We start from the raw sequence: 15,500 nt of genomic DNA, 5'->3' as shown, positions 1-15,500 counted from the left end.
CTTTGCTGCAGGGTTTTCTGTTCAGGCTGGTGGGAAAGGTCTGGCTGAAGCCTCACGATTCCTCCATGTATAGCAGTTTGCTGAACAGCATGTGTGGAAACCTACAAAATCACACAAGCACAGGCAAGTCCCCTGGCACAGGCAGGCAGAGGTCTGGAACAACGGCCACACTCTACCTCCTCCCCCTCCCCAGCTCTCATGTTGGTCTTGGCCGGTGGATCACAACTGAGCCAAAAGTTGGCCTTGGAATCTCTTCCAGTGTAGCAGTTTGGACATCTGTCACCCAGTGAGCAGATGAAACCCACTGTCATTGTTAGACTGGGACCTGACAGACATAAGGACCTCACAGGGATGAGGGATCTCCAGCAGAGACGAAGGTCAGAGGCTTTGGGAGGATGCTTCTTGTGTCCTCTCTGATGATCACGCAGGCACTCGCTGCTCTGAGAAGCTGTTCTATTTAGGTTGCGTGCATTGTTTAGGAGGTGGTCTGCCTGCTGCTTTAGAGAGTGGGTTCTGGAATCAGACGTACCTTGCTTCAAATTCTGCTTCTGCCATCTCCACAAGGGGCTTTGCACAGGTTATTTAGCCTCGCAGAGCTTCACTTTCCTTACCACTACATGGGGGATAAGAATAGGCTGACCTCCGCGGTCACAGTGACGACGGCACAGTAAGGCATCCATAACTAGTTTGCTGTGATGGTGGCGTTGATGTTCTGCAGCCCAGGATACAACTTTAACCACCAAGTTGGCATTTTCAGCCAGTGATAGATCACGGCCATAGACTTGGCTCAGGCACATGGGATCTCAGAGGCCATTCCCATCTAATCCTGTCCGATTCCAAGTGAGTCACTGGGGTGCTAGAGGGGTTGGGTGTTGATTGGTTCTGATGCTTTCCTGCGTGCTGATGGGTTTGCATTTCAGAACAATCCTGAGAACTGGATGAAGTCAGCCCCTGCCTCATTTCGTGGAGGATACAGCCAGCATCACAGGGCACTGAGCATCACACCTGGATTCCAATCCAGGTTGCCAGTCTCAGAGGCCCTGCTGCTGTCACGGTGTGCTTTTATATACAATCCTATTGAATGATCACACGATTTTCCTTAATCCTCTCAAAAAACCCACAAGAGGGAAGGAGACTCAGACTTTAAATGACTTGGTCAAGAGAATGCAACTCATCAGGGTGAAGCCAGGTCCGGAACACTTCAGGGTCAGCCCCTAGCTTGAGTGGGAGGTGAAGCCTTCTCTTCTCAGGGCATCCAGCCAGGCATGCATGCATTCATTCGTTCCGACTATTTATAAGTGCCTAATATGTTCCAAGCAACATTCTAAAAATGAGATAAGGGAGTACATAAAAAGGAAAAAGCTCTCACCTCATCCAGGTTATAGTCTAGTGAGAGAGACAGAAAGCAAATAAATACTGAAAGCATAGATGATGTCAGAGGGTGACAAGCGCTAGGGGAAAAATGAAGCAGAGAAGGGCATGGGGAGAGCAGGCTGGGAGGGGTGGCTGCTGTTTCCTGCAGGGTGATCGGGCAGGTCTCACTGACAGGGCGACTGGGAAGATACTTGAAGGAAGGCGGGAGTGACCCTTGGAAATAACTGGGGGGCTCTTGGATAACTTGAGAGCCTTGTAGGTAGCTGCTGTTTCAGGCAGCAGGCACTTCATTCATTTCTTCTTTGAGTGACAAGGACTGTGGTTGTGAATGAGAGGAGATGGGGAGGTGGCTGTAGGTAAGCCACTGACAGGGAGGGGATTGGGGAGCTGTTTATTTTGAAGGATTTAAGGTGGCATGACTAAAGCACCTTCAAAGGCTGATGAGAAGGATGTGGAAGACTAGGAGAAGTGGAGGATGAGGGAGAGGGCACATAACTGATGGTATCAGATCCTTGAGGCTGTAGGAGGAGCAGAGGGGAGGGATTATCTGTAATCAGAGCACCTCTCCTCGGAGCATTCTTGGCCCATTTTCCGTTTTCCACAGCAACTCCCTCTCCTGGGTTTCCTCCAGCTCTTCTGGCAATTGCCAGCCTCCTTTTCCAGCTCTGCCTCCTCTGTGTAGATGCTGAGGGTTCTTCAGGGTCCCGCCTGGGCCTTCTGCACTCCTCTCTCCAGATGCTCTCCCTGGGGGACCTCACCCACCCCTGGACTTCAGTAGGCTGATGACTCCCCAGCTTATCCTTCCACCCCAGACTTTCAGATTGGGCTTGTAGCTGCCTGCTCATCCTGCAGAGCCCATCAACCACAGTGCCTCTCTGCTCCGCCTCGTTGCCTGTGTTTCTCTCCAGGTCCGCTGTGTCTTTCCTACTTTAGGCCCCTGTCATGTCCCGTCTGTCTGACTGGAGCCACTTCCTACGTGATACTCTCTTCTAGTTTCATCCTCTCCAAAGTATTTTCCACGTTACACCAAGAGTCATCTTTTTTTTTTTTTTTCTTGACAGGATTTTGTTCTGTTGGCCAGGCTGGAGCAGTGGAGCAATGACAGCTCACTACTGCTTCGACCTCCTGGGCTCAAGCATCCTCTTGCCTTGGCCTCCAGAGCAGCTGAAACCACAGGCACCCACCACCATGCCTGCCTTTTTTTTTTTTTTTTAAAGTAGAGATGGATCATCTTTTAATGCAAATGTTACCACATGACCCTCTTTAATTCTATCCCTTCCTTCCCAGCTGACCTCATGGATAAGATCCAAATGTCCTAACAAGGCATTTCAGGTTTTTTGTAACTTGGTTCCAGAGAACATAAAAAATCACCCAAAGACCTAGAGCTCTTTAACACCAAGGCAGACACTGGAGTAAAAGCGCAGCATCAAAGGCAGGAGGGGAGCATGCCGACAGCTGCTCACCCAGCCTGGCCCTTCCAGGGTGCCCCGTTAGCCCCTACTGCAGAGGGGACACGAGACAGGGAAGGACAGGACATGCGGACTCTGCTCACCCAGGCTGACCTGCATCCCCTGCCCCTCCCTGAGCCCAGGGCTCACTGTGAAGTCACCAGCCCTACTCTGCCCTGCATTGTGACGCCCCTGCCAGAAACCACTGTGGCTGTCATGTTATCAGCTCTGGCTGGAGGCAAAGGTTGGGCAATTTTGGACTGAAATGACAAGAAGATGTTCCAGCTTCTAATTCCCCTGCTTTTGGCACTCAAGGGACATGCCCAGGACGATCCAGGTCTGTGCCAGGCCCTCCAGGAGCAGAGGTTGGGGGAAGGGATGCTATCTCTTACCTGGCTCCTGGAGAGTTAACTTAGAGGCCCAAAGGATGCTGAGTTAGGGCCAGTGACTCAGGAAATGAAGAGATTATAATTGATCAATCCAAGTCCATGCATTGGTTCTGCAAAGATGCCGTCTAAAATGATTCCCCAGGGTCTGGACCCAGAGTTCTGGAAGTTCAGGGGAATTGGAGGAACGATTTAGCAACTGACTTTGCTTCTCATCTCCACCTTCCTCTTTGTAAAATCATTAACAATCCTTCCAGGTCCAACACCCTTGGGGTGGGGGCAGCAAAGTAGTGGTGGAATAAGGCCTTATTTAATTTAGAATGCCAGTATTAGATTATATAATCTCATAACATGGAGAGCATGATAGGGCTATTATGTGGAGTAGATGAGTTAATGCAAAGTTTGTTCTGCAGAGCCTCAGTCCTGGGAAAAGCTCCAGAGGAAAAAGTTCTATGCTAGACATGATTTGGAAATGTTCCATTTGATAATTTTTCTGTAGATTCACTGTGGATAACCACATATAAAAGGCTTTGATATATTTTACAGTAAAGAAAGTGGCTTAAGTTTAATTTTGTTGAATCTGGCATTTTTGAGATGGATCTATCCATAACATCACTCTTGCCCTGACTCCCAGCCTGATTCAGAACATTTTATATTTATTCTTTTGAGAATTACCTGTTCCTAGAGTTTTCCCATTTTTCTTATCTGGGTGAGTTTTTAAAGCTGATTTGTGGACCGTTTCGAATTTTAATGACATTAGACATTTGTCTCTTATAAGTGCTGCAAAATCTTCCTACTTCTTCAGTTCTCTTGCAATTTTATTTTGGACCAAACAAATTTAATACGTGTGTAAAAAACTTGTCAGTATTTTTACTTATGATCCTTGGCTTTTATTTCATGTTATTGGAAGGGCTTTTTCATCCCAAGAATATGAACCCAGCATATTGGACAGCATAGAGTGAGCTCTGAAGTAAGATTGTGTTCTAATTATATTTCCTCCACGCACCTGCTATGTGATCTTAGGATGAGTTACTTAATGCTTCTGCATTTCAATTTTCTCATCTGCAAAATGGCCATATTAAGGTTGTTGTGAAAATGAGATTTGCATAAAGCTCTGAGAACTGTGCCTGAAACTTTGTACATACTCAAAATACGTTAGCTTTTATTATTCTAGCGCTTTCGTGACTTTACTTCTTAATTTTTCCCCATTCTGGATTAGTAAAGATATTTTCCTATGTTATTCTCTAGAAGTTTCATACTTTCATCTTTTACATTTAGACTTAGAATCCATTTCAATTTTCATACACAATAAAAGGATCGGGATGAATTTTTTTCCACCTGGATATCCTACCAACCCAGCTCACCTGGGAACATTTGCTCCCCAGCCACCACCTGTGTCAAAAATCAGGTCTCACTGTATCTATCAGGCTGTTGGTAGACGCTGCTTATTTCACTGGCATATTTATTGATCTCTGTGTCGCACCGCACAGTCTGAATTCACACAGTTTTATAAAAGTCATGAACAGGCCAGGCGCGGTGGCTTACGCCTATAATCCCAGCATTTTGGAAGGCCGAAGTGGGTGGATCATGAGGTCAGGAGTTCGAGACCAGCCTGGCCAACATGGTGAAACCCCGTCTCTAATAAAAATACCAAAAAAAAAAAAAAAAAAAATTAGCCGGGTATGGTGGCAGCGCCTGTAATCCCAGCTACTCAGGAGGCTGACACAGGAGAATCGCTTGAAGCTGGGAGGCAGAGGTTGCAGTGAGCCACAGTCATGCCACTGCACTCCATCTGGGCGACAGAGTAAGACTGTATCTCAAAAAATAATAAAATAAAATAGAAAAAACACTGCACCAGTGCTTGCCACTTCACCTCTGCCCCCCTCTGCCCGTCATATCCAAGGTGCTCAAGCTGTCACGTGCCATGTAGGTGAAGCTTCTGGGCCATGTGTTGTTATTGCCTAGTATATTGCAGTGGCTCTTGAGGAGATGAAATATTATTCCACGTGTACACTTGTAGCCCAGTTTACTTGTGATGTGCCCATACTCCTAGGGTGCAGACCATTAAGCTCCTAACCAAAGCCACAGGAACTTATGACGCCCCTCACCATTGACTAGTCCTAGAGTCACAAACTGCCAAGTTGCCCCCAGGGCATTCCTATTGCCTGGCTCACCTCTCTGGATTTCCTTCTTTTGCTATAAACTGGCCCAGTAACTCTTCATTAACTTAACTCTCTAGTGCTTTTGACCAAGGGATGGTACATATTTTACACTTTGTAATTACTCTCAGCAACAAGGTTGTCCAAAATTAATATTCCATCTATTTTGGTTTTAATTTTTCTTTTCTTTTCTTTTTTTCTTTTTTGAGATGGAGCCTCGTTCTGTCTCCCAGGCTGGAGTGCCGTGGCATGATCTCGGCTCACTGCAACCTCCGCCTCCCGGTTTAAGCGATTCTCCTGCCTCAACCTCCTGAGTGTCTGGGATTACAGGCGCCCACCACCATGCCTGGCTAATTTTCCTATTTTTAGTAGAGTTGGGGTTTCACCATGTTGGCCAGGCTGGTCTCGAATTCCTGACCTCAGGTGATCTGTTCCGCCTCTCAAAGTCCTGGGATTACAGGATTGAGCTACTGTGTCCGGTCTAATTTTTCAATTCTGTTATTACCCCTTATTTTTTATCTGTTCCTGCCAGCTCCTTTTTATTTTATTCTTTCCTCTTATGAGCTTCTATTTTATAGTGTTTCATCTTTTCTTCAACATCCTTGCATAAAACAGTTCTAAGCTATTTTTCCCCTGATACTAGCCAAACAAATGTATTATTCATGTTTATGTTGTATATTTTGTTTCTTTTTTTGTAATAGTTTTCCAAGATTTTCCTATTTTTCAGCTTGTTTGTTTTTAACTCGGGGCCAGTTCTAGGAGATCTGCCTTTTGGTCCACATGGTCTAGATAGAAACCCACTGCTGTCTTTCCCTTTTGACATGAGCCTAGTCGTGATCTTCTCTCTGTACCTGGAGGGCTGTACGCTGGCAATTCATCATCTCTGTTCAGCCTGCCTGGGGACAGTGGCGAGGGAGTTGGGGTCCCGATTAGTCACAATCAAGGAATACAGTATTGGAATACTTTCCTTCAGAAGGTGGCCAGGAAAGGAGTGAAGCTCTATCAGCTTGGATGGAATCTTTTCATGTGTAGGGGTATCCTTGGATTTCAAGAGGTTCTTCCCTCTTTGTGGTGATTTTCTTGAATCTCAAAGCCTTTTTAATTTCCTGAGCCAGATACGTATTTTCCTGTGCAAAGACGGCCTGACTGGGAATCTTAGTTGCCTCCTCATCTTGCCCATGACCTTGAAGAAGCTGTGTCAAGGGCGGGAGGAGAGGTATCATACAGGCAGACTGTTCTGTCTCGCCTGTCCCAACAGAGGTCATGTGGCTTCCAAGGGGAGCTCCCTGTCCTTCCCATCATCTGCTTGGGCCACAGGCTTTTGTCCTCTAAGCTGTAGGCCATGGTGGGACTCTGTGGACATTTTTTCTTGTCCTTCCCAGTCCTCTGCATTTCAAGGAACTCTAGAATAGCAATGCTACATGTCTGTGCCTTTTCTGGGTCTCCTTTCATCCTGGTAAAATTATAATGAAAACATACAAAGTTTGCAGAAAGAGTTTGGTTCTTCTAATTTCAACACAGATAAGTTTTCTTTTCTTTTTTAAAAATGTATTTTGGCCGAGCGCGGTGGCTCACACCTGTAATCCCAGCACTTTAGGAGGCAGAGGCAGGTGGATCATTTGAGGTCAGGAGTTTGAGACCAGCCTGATCAACATGGTGAAACCCTGTCTCTACTAAAAATATAAAAAAAGTTAGCCGGGTGCAGTGGTGGGCACCTGTAATCCCAGCTACTTGGGGGGCTGAGGCAGGAGAATTGCTTGAACCTGGGAGACAGAGGTTGCAGTGAGCTGGGATTGTGCCATTGCACTCCAGCCTGGGTAACAAGAGCCAAACTCGGTCTCAAAAAAAAAATAAAATAAAATGTATTTTGGTTAATTTCAGTATGCACCTAGGATGGGTGTATATGTATATGTATATTGTGTGTGCATAATGTATTTATAAGCCATCTTTCCTTAAATGTCACTGTAAAGTTATTTTACTATTCAAACAAAAGATTATATATTGAAACTCAAACTACAGACCCGATTTTATTTTAAAACGACTGAGGCGTATTGAAAATATCTAAATATATCAAACAAAAGATTATATATTAAAACTCAAACTAGAGACCCAATTTTATTTTAAAACGACTGAGGCATACTGAAAATATCTAAATATATTAATAAAGGGTCCAAATCATCAAAAAGAATGGTGGTGGAACTATGGCCAATATCTTTTCATAAGGGCCATAGTGTAGAGAATGCATGTCAGGGCCTGGAAACTATTTTCCTGGTTCATCCATGGAAAATGTCCAGACAGTGGAAATCCTTGATGGAAAAATTTCCAAGGTTTTTCTATGTGTAAGGCAAAAAAGTGATGATTTCCCATGGGAGCTATTGAAAATAAAGCATATAAAATGTAAGTTAGAACGAGGAGCTTGCTTCTTTCAGCTATGTCCAGAGAAGCAACACTGAAACATGAATCTAGCGTTATAGTGGCCAGAAGGAGCAACGGCATGTGAGTAGGCAGAACTGTGCACTGCTATGAAGAAATACCTGAGGCTGGGCTGAGACTGGGTGATTTATAGGAAAGGAGGTTTCACAATTCTGCACACTGTACAGCAAGCAAAGTGGTATCTGCTTCTGGGGAGGCCTCAAGAAGCTTCCAATGATGGCAGAAGGCAAAAGGGGAACAGGCATGTCACATGACCAGAGCAGGAGCAAGAAAGAGAGAAGGGGAAGGTACTACACACTTTTAAACAACCGGATCTCACAAGAACTCACTCACTATCACGAGAACACCATAAGGGGATGATGCAAAACCACTCATGAGAAATCCACCCCCATGATCAAATGCCCTCCCTTCAGGCCCACCTCCAACTCTGGGATTACAGTTCAACATGAGATTTGAGTGGGGGCACGGATCCAAACTATATCAAGTGTAGTGGTCTGACTCTAGAATCAGACTGCCTGGCTTCCAGTCCCGGTTTGAGCACTTACTGACAGTATGCCCCCGAGGAACTTGCCTGCCTCTCTGGGCCTCCATTACTTCTGTGAAATAGACTTAATAATAGAATCCATCTTATAAGTGAAGATTAAAGGAGTTAATATGTATAAGATCAAGAACAGAGCACAGTGCCTGGGCTACAATGGGTGTTAGCAGTTACTATTACAATGTCTTGCCCTGCAGGGTCCTTGAGGAAGGGGCTGGGCCTGATTGACAGACGGTCTATGTGGAAGGAATAGCATTGAACTACGATTGAGAAGACCTGGGTTTGAAGCTCAAATTTGCCACTAAGATAATACACAACCTTATGCCTGGTAGATTTTCAATAAATATTTCTGAGATGAATAGATGAGTGAGTGAATAATGAATAATTGATAGCTTTTAATCACTACCCAGATTCAACCAATTCCTGAGAGAGAATCAAAGAGGTTTCCAAGATGTTGTGCCAGCAGAACTAAGACTTTCTGATTCAATCCCCTAAACGAGTTGTTCTGAGTACAGTTTGAAGATCTAAAAAGCTTAAAACTGGGATAAATAGAAACTGAAAATTATGGGTGGTAAACCTCTGTGAGTAACGACTCCAAAAGGTTGCATAAGCTGAAAGCGCTTAAAACATTCAGGAAACGTATAGCTTTTTTGTTCACTCATTTATTCAATAAACATTTACTGAAACTTAACATATTCAAAGACCGTGTTAAATGTTAGCAATACAGAGAGGGCACAAAATGACTTACAGCCTCAAGGCATTTATAGTCTAGTCATGGAGACAGACGTGTCGACAGATAATTCATACAACATGGAAAGTGCCCTGTTGACATGTTTTCAAGATGCTTTGGGGTTTCAGAGAGGGGCTGAATGCTGAGTTGACCACCAATGGCCAATGATTTAATCAATCATGACTATGTAAAAAAGCGTCCACAAAACCCCCAAAGGCAAGAATTTGGAGCACTTCCAGGTTTCTGAACACGGGGAAGGTGGCATGCCCAGAGAGGGCATGGAAGCAGCACGTCCCCTCCCCCATACCTTGCCCTGGGCATCTCTTCACCTGGCTGTTCATTTGCACTATTTAAAATATCCTTTGTAATAAATAAGCACTAGTAAGTCAACGGTTTTTCCTGTGTTCTGTGAGCTGCTCTAATAAATCAGCAAACCTGAGGATGAGGTTGTGGGAATCCCCAATTTGTAGTCAAGTCAGAATTTGTGACCTGGAAACCTACTATTTGTGATTGTCGTCTGAAGTTAGTGGGGGGGCGTCTGTGGGACTGAGCCCTTTTACCCTGTGGGGTCTGCACTAACTCTGGTCTCTATCAGATTGAGTTGACTTGTACGAGGCCCAGCTGGGGCCCCATGGAAAACTGCTTAGTGTGTGAAAAACACCCATCCACTTGGCACCAAAATGAACTATTGAGAGTGGGGGGTGTATAGAGTAGGAGGAAACTGTTTATTTTTTTCCTATCCACTGAGCAATGTGACTTTGTCTTGTTTGTGGACATGGGAAGGGACCATGGAAGGGTTTAAGGAGAAAATCAGCAAGATCGCCCCCACATGCTAGCCAGGGAACTGAGGTGGCCGTGTGGGAGGTGGGAGGAGGGGGTCGAGGGATCAGGGCTAACATGAGGGTGAGGAGACTGCCCCACAGTCCCAAGGAGAGATGCCAAGGGGGCTGACGGAGGGAGGGGCACAGGAAGAGGAAGGACAGGGTCCTCCTCTGTGTGTTGGAATATGGGGGATTTTTGGAGCTGCAGGGGCTTGAGGAAGAAGTTGCAGCTTCAATGGGGAAGAGAACAGCTCCAGGCAACATGGACCAATGCAATCTCTATTTCACATGGGGATCAACCTGGGGAAACAGGAGGACTGAAAACAGCCAACTCAGAGTAAAATGCAATATCCTCATAGGGTGGCAAGAGTAAAAAAAGACAGTGCCAGCTTCTGCGAAGTGACATCTTCTGACATAAATATTACTAATTTATTGCCATAAATTTGGTGTCCTGGGCAATCTGTGTTTATTGAATTTTAAGCATTGTCAGCATTAAACATAAAGTGAACGTTTACTCTCTGTTTAAATGCTACTAGCTGTGGGGTTTTCCTTAGTGCTATGACCAAGATTATTAAACAATTCTATCACTGCAACCACGTGTTCTTAAACTTGGTGGCTGCAAGCTCTGAGAATTGAATAAACTCTTTGATGAAGAATTTGGGCACTGAATTCAGATTTGGTTTAAACCTTCAATATAAAAACAAACATTTGTCTATTTTCGTATTGGTGGAGAATGACTACCACTCAGTTTCAGTGTAACAATCAAAATTGAAACCAACCAAGCATCTGTAACAAAAACTATTGCTACACATTCATGCTAAGCTGGGTTTAGAGCTCACCATGGGCTTGCATCCTCCGTGGATATGTGTTCACTCGGGAATTCAAGAAACTCTGCAGAGATGGGGAGAGGAAAATGCAGAGAGAATGGGGGAAAATGAGGAGATCAAGAGCGGAGCTGTGAGAAATGGGGGACACCCTTTCTACTCTGATTTAAATTTCGAGTCTGAAATTGCAAAACGTGAAGTGAAAATCTGGGGCAAGAGATGGGATGAGAAATATCCACCCTGAATTAACAAGAGATGAGCCCTAAATAAATTCTCCTAATGATGTTACAGCATTCTAATGCTGCAGAGTGACGTCTTCTAACATAAATCTCTACTAATTTATTGTCATAAACTTGGTGTCCTTGGCAACCTATGTTTATTGAATTTACATTCTAAAGCTGTAACATCACTAATGCTTCTTCTCTCAAAGAGAAGATTATTAGAGCAAACGATGGCAATCATGACAGATGGACATGGACAGATTCCTTCAAAAGAAGCTTCTTCAATAATCTCTTAGAAAAGAGAATGACTTTCTAAGCATTTGAACCGTAAGAAGAAATGAAAAAGGAAAAGGTTTAATCAAGCAACAAATTTTAACTTCCAAACATCAAAACAGAAGAAATTGATACATTGGGTGAGCTGAGTATTATTCACTGAAAGACAAGTTTTATTTTCAGAAAAAAAGATGTTCAAATATCCTTAATATTTAGATAACTTTTTTACAAAAACAGTTGGTAAATATTATACTTAAAATGAACTTTAAACAAGTTCATAGGTGAAGTCCTAGGAGCACAGAGGTAGAGAAATGACCTTTCAGAGCAGATTCTTGGGGGGAAAAAACCATGTGGGACCCCAGATAAGTATCCTGAAGGAGCCAGGGCAAGATCACATCCCTCAACTTTAAATACAGTCAGGGGATGCATAACAACATTTGAGGCAATGACAAACTGCATATATGACAGTGGTCCCACAAGATTACAATGGAGTTGAAAAATTCCTGTCCCCTAGTGACATGGTAGCTGTCTCCGGAGCACAACTCATCACTCATGTGTTAGTGGTGCTGCTGGTTTTAGCAAACCTCCCACACTGCCAGTTGTATAAAAGTCCAGCACATACAATTAGGCACAACGAATGATACTTGATAATGATAAGACGTGATTATGTTACTGATTTGTGTATTTATTACACTATATATTTTTTCATAATTTTAGAGTATGCTCCTTCTCATTAAAAAATAATTAACTATAAAACAGCCTGAGACAGGTCCTTCAGGAGGTATCCAGAAGAAAGTATTGTTATCATAGGAGATGACAGCTCCAGGCATGTTCTTGCCCCTGAAGATCTCCCAATGGGACAAGAGGTAGAGGTGGAAGACCATGATATCGATGATCCTGACCCCTGTGTAGGTCTATGAAGAGCTAATGTGTGTGTTTGTGTCTTAATTTCTTTAAAAAACGTTTAAAAAGTAAAAAATAATTTTTTAAAAAATAAAAAACTCATGAAATAAGGATATAAAGGTTTTTTCTTTTTGTTTTTGTTTTTTTGTGATGGAGTCTCACTCTGACACCCAGGCTGGAGTGCAGTGGCATGATCTCGGCTCACTGCAACCTCCGCCTCTGGGTTCACGTAATTCTCCTGCCTCAGTCTCCCAAGTAGCTGGGACTACAGGTGCACGTCACCACACCCGGCTAATTTTTGTATTTTTAGTAGAGACAAGGTTTCACCATATTGGCCAGGCTGGTCTCAAACTCCTGACCTCATGATCTGCCCACCTCGGCCTCCTAAAGTGCTGGGATGACAGGTGTAAGTCACCACACCTGGCCAGAAAGAAAATATTTTTACAGTGTACAATGTGGGTTTTAAGCTATGTTATGACAAAATAATTTTTAGAGATTGAAAAAATAAAAGTTTATAGGTAAAAAAAGTTACAGAAGCTAAGATTAATTTATTAATGAAGAAAGAAAAACTATTCTTTATAAATTTAATGTAGCGTAAGTGTACAGTGTTTACAAAGCCTACAACCGTGCAGAGTCTTGTCCTAGACCTTCACGTTCACTCACTGCTCACTCACTGACTCCCCAGAGCAACTCCAGTCCTGCAAGCTCCATTCATGGTAAGTGTCCTGGACGAGTGCACTATAATATCTTTCATATCCTATTTTTACTGTACCTTCTCTATGTTTAGATACACAAATACCATCGTGTTACAGTTGCCTACAATATTCAGTACAGTAACTTGCTGTATGGGTGTGTAGTCTAGGAACAATAGGCTATGCCACGCAGCCTAGGCGTGAGCAGGCTACACCATCTAGCTGTGTGTAAGTTCACTCTATGATGCTTGCCTTTAACCACATATTTCTCAGAAAGTATCCCATTTTTAAGCAACCCTCCAACTATCTCTGGCCCACTCAAGAGACTCTTTTTTTTTTTTTTTTTTTTTCCAGACAGAATCTTGCTCTGTCTCTCAGGCTAGAGTGCAATGGCATGATCTCGACTCACTGCAACCTCTGCCTCTCGGGTTCAAGCAATTCTCCTGCCTCAGTCTCTCAAGTAGCTGGGACTACAGGTGCCCACCACCATGACTGGCTAATTTTTGTATTTTTAGTAGAGACGGGGTTTCACCATGTTGGCTAGGCTGGTCTTGAACTCCTGGCCTTATGTGATCTGCCCGCCACGGCCTCTCCAAGTGCTGGGATGACAGGTGTGAGCCACTGCGCCCGGCCCCTCATAGACTCTTCTAGATAGAAGCCCTGTCTCACTCTCCTCCCATGTGCCTGTTCCCACCCCCTCCGGCCATCATCTAACGTGGTGGCAGAGGGATCCTCTGGGCTTCCTCTGCTCAAAATCTATCACCATCTCCTCCTAGCTGCCTGTACAATGGTAACAGGTAGCAGAGGCAGTGGACAGCTGTGCTGTTCTTGACTCCGTGGGGAGGCTTCTAGCTTGTCTCCAGTCAGCATGCTACTCACTTTCAGGCCAAGATAGATACACTTTATCATGTTAGCGAGATGCTCATCTATTCCTATTTTTATGTGTCATTTAAAATTCAAGAACAATCATTGCCTGTATTCTCTAGCTATCATTTTTTCTCATTATTTTTATAAAGAGTGACATTTATGTTTTGGGGTACCATTCTATGGGCTTTTACACATGCATAGATTCACGTTACCCTCACTATAGACAAGATATTGACATTTTTAGTACTCCCAAGAATCCCCTCTATCTGCTCCTTTGTACTCACCTTCCCCCACCCCCAACTCCTGGCAGCCACTCACCCGTTATCCATGCCTAGAGTTTTGCTTTGTCCAGAATGCCATACAAATATAACCCTACACAGTACGTGACTTTCTCAGCCTGTGTTCTCTGACTTAGCGTAATGCTTTTGAGATTCCTCTGCTGTTGCATGCACCCATAGTTCCTTTTTATTCGCGGGTGGTATTCCATCATGTGGGTAGATTACAGTTCACTTATCCATTCACCCATAGAGGGATATTTGGGTATTTCTAGTCTGGAGGATTGTGAACAATCCCACAATAAATATTGCTGTGTGTCTGCTACAATGGCTAAAATAAAAACTTCTGTCAGTACCAAGTGTTGGCAAGGATGTAAAGTGATAAGAACTCTTATTCCACTTTTTTTTTTTTTTTTGAGACAGAGTCTTGCTCTGTCTCCCAGGCTGGAGTGCAGTGATGCGATCTTGGCTCACTGCAACCTCTGCCTCCTGGGTTCAAGTGATTCTCCTGCCTCCTGCCTCAGCCTCCCGAGTAGCTGGGACCACAGGCCCATGCCTCCATGCCCAGCTAATTTTTGTATTTTTAGTAGAGATAGGGTTTCACCACGTTGGTCAGCCTGGTCTCAAACTCCTGACCATAGGCCTCCCAAAGTGTTAGGATTACAGGCATGAGCCACTGCACCCAGCAGGAACTCTTACCCATTGTTGATGGGAATGCAAAATGCTACAGCCATGTGGAAAGCAATTGGGCAGTTTTGTAAAAGGTTGAGCGTGCACTGACCACATGACCTAGCAGTCGCTATCTGGATATTTATCCCCCCAAAATTAAAAATTGCATTCTCACAAAAATCTCTTTTAAACTCTGTTTTTATTTAATTTTCATTGCTTCTCTAATTTACACACTCCTTATCCCTTACTATGCTGTCCAAAGAATTTTCTGTATTTTATTCTTCCGTTTCTAGCCCAACATCTGCCAGCTCATGCCCCATCTCCTCCTGTTTTCTCACTTTCTCCTCATGTTTTCTTATAACCTCTTCCTTGAGTTTCTAATTTATAATCTTTCACATAGGTGATTGCTTTATAAGGTTTTATTTTTTATGATTTATGGCAACATATCTACTCAGATTTTTTTATTTGTTCTGGGTAATATTTTCCTATTTAGAGTTTCATCTAGTAAATGTTGCTGTTTTTTCCCATCCCTGTTCCTTTAAAAAAAGAATACATATTTATTATGCCTGTGCAGAATCTCTCTTTGCTTCTCATTTTCCTGGGCTATTTCCAGGAGTCCTTCAGGGCATGTATATTTGCTGGAGACTGGTGGCCACAGTGACCATGTCCTTTACTCTGCATGTCTTTTGTGCCCCCCAACCCCCTACGGGCCTTCTTTGGATCCCTGTAAATTGGGTGGCCAATAATGCAGCTGGACCCTGTAAGACATGGTTCTTTGTAGCCAGCCCAACATTAAGCTTTCTCAGCAGTAGGCGCTGGAAGGACACTGTAGGCGGAAGGGGCCTTTCTTCCTGGGCCTCTCCAGCATGCTTCTGTTTGCTGCTTCT

Source organism: Mandrillus leucophaeus, unplaced genomic scaffold (assembly GCF_000951045.1).
Source record: "Mandrillus leucophaeus isolate KB7577 unplaced genomic scaffold, Mleu.le_1.0 Scaffold97, whole genome shotgun sequence".
NCBI classification, from domain to species: domain Eukaryota; kingdom Metazoa; phylum Chordata; class Mammalia; order Primates; family Cercopithecidae; genus Mandrillus; species Mandrillus leucophaeus.
The sequence above is the reverse complement of the archived record's forward strand: the minus strand, read 5'-3'. Positions refer to the sequence as shown.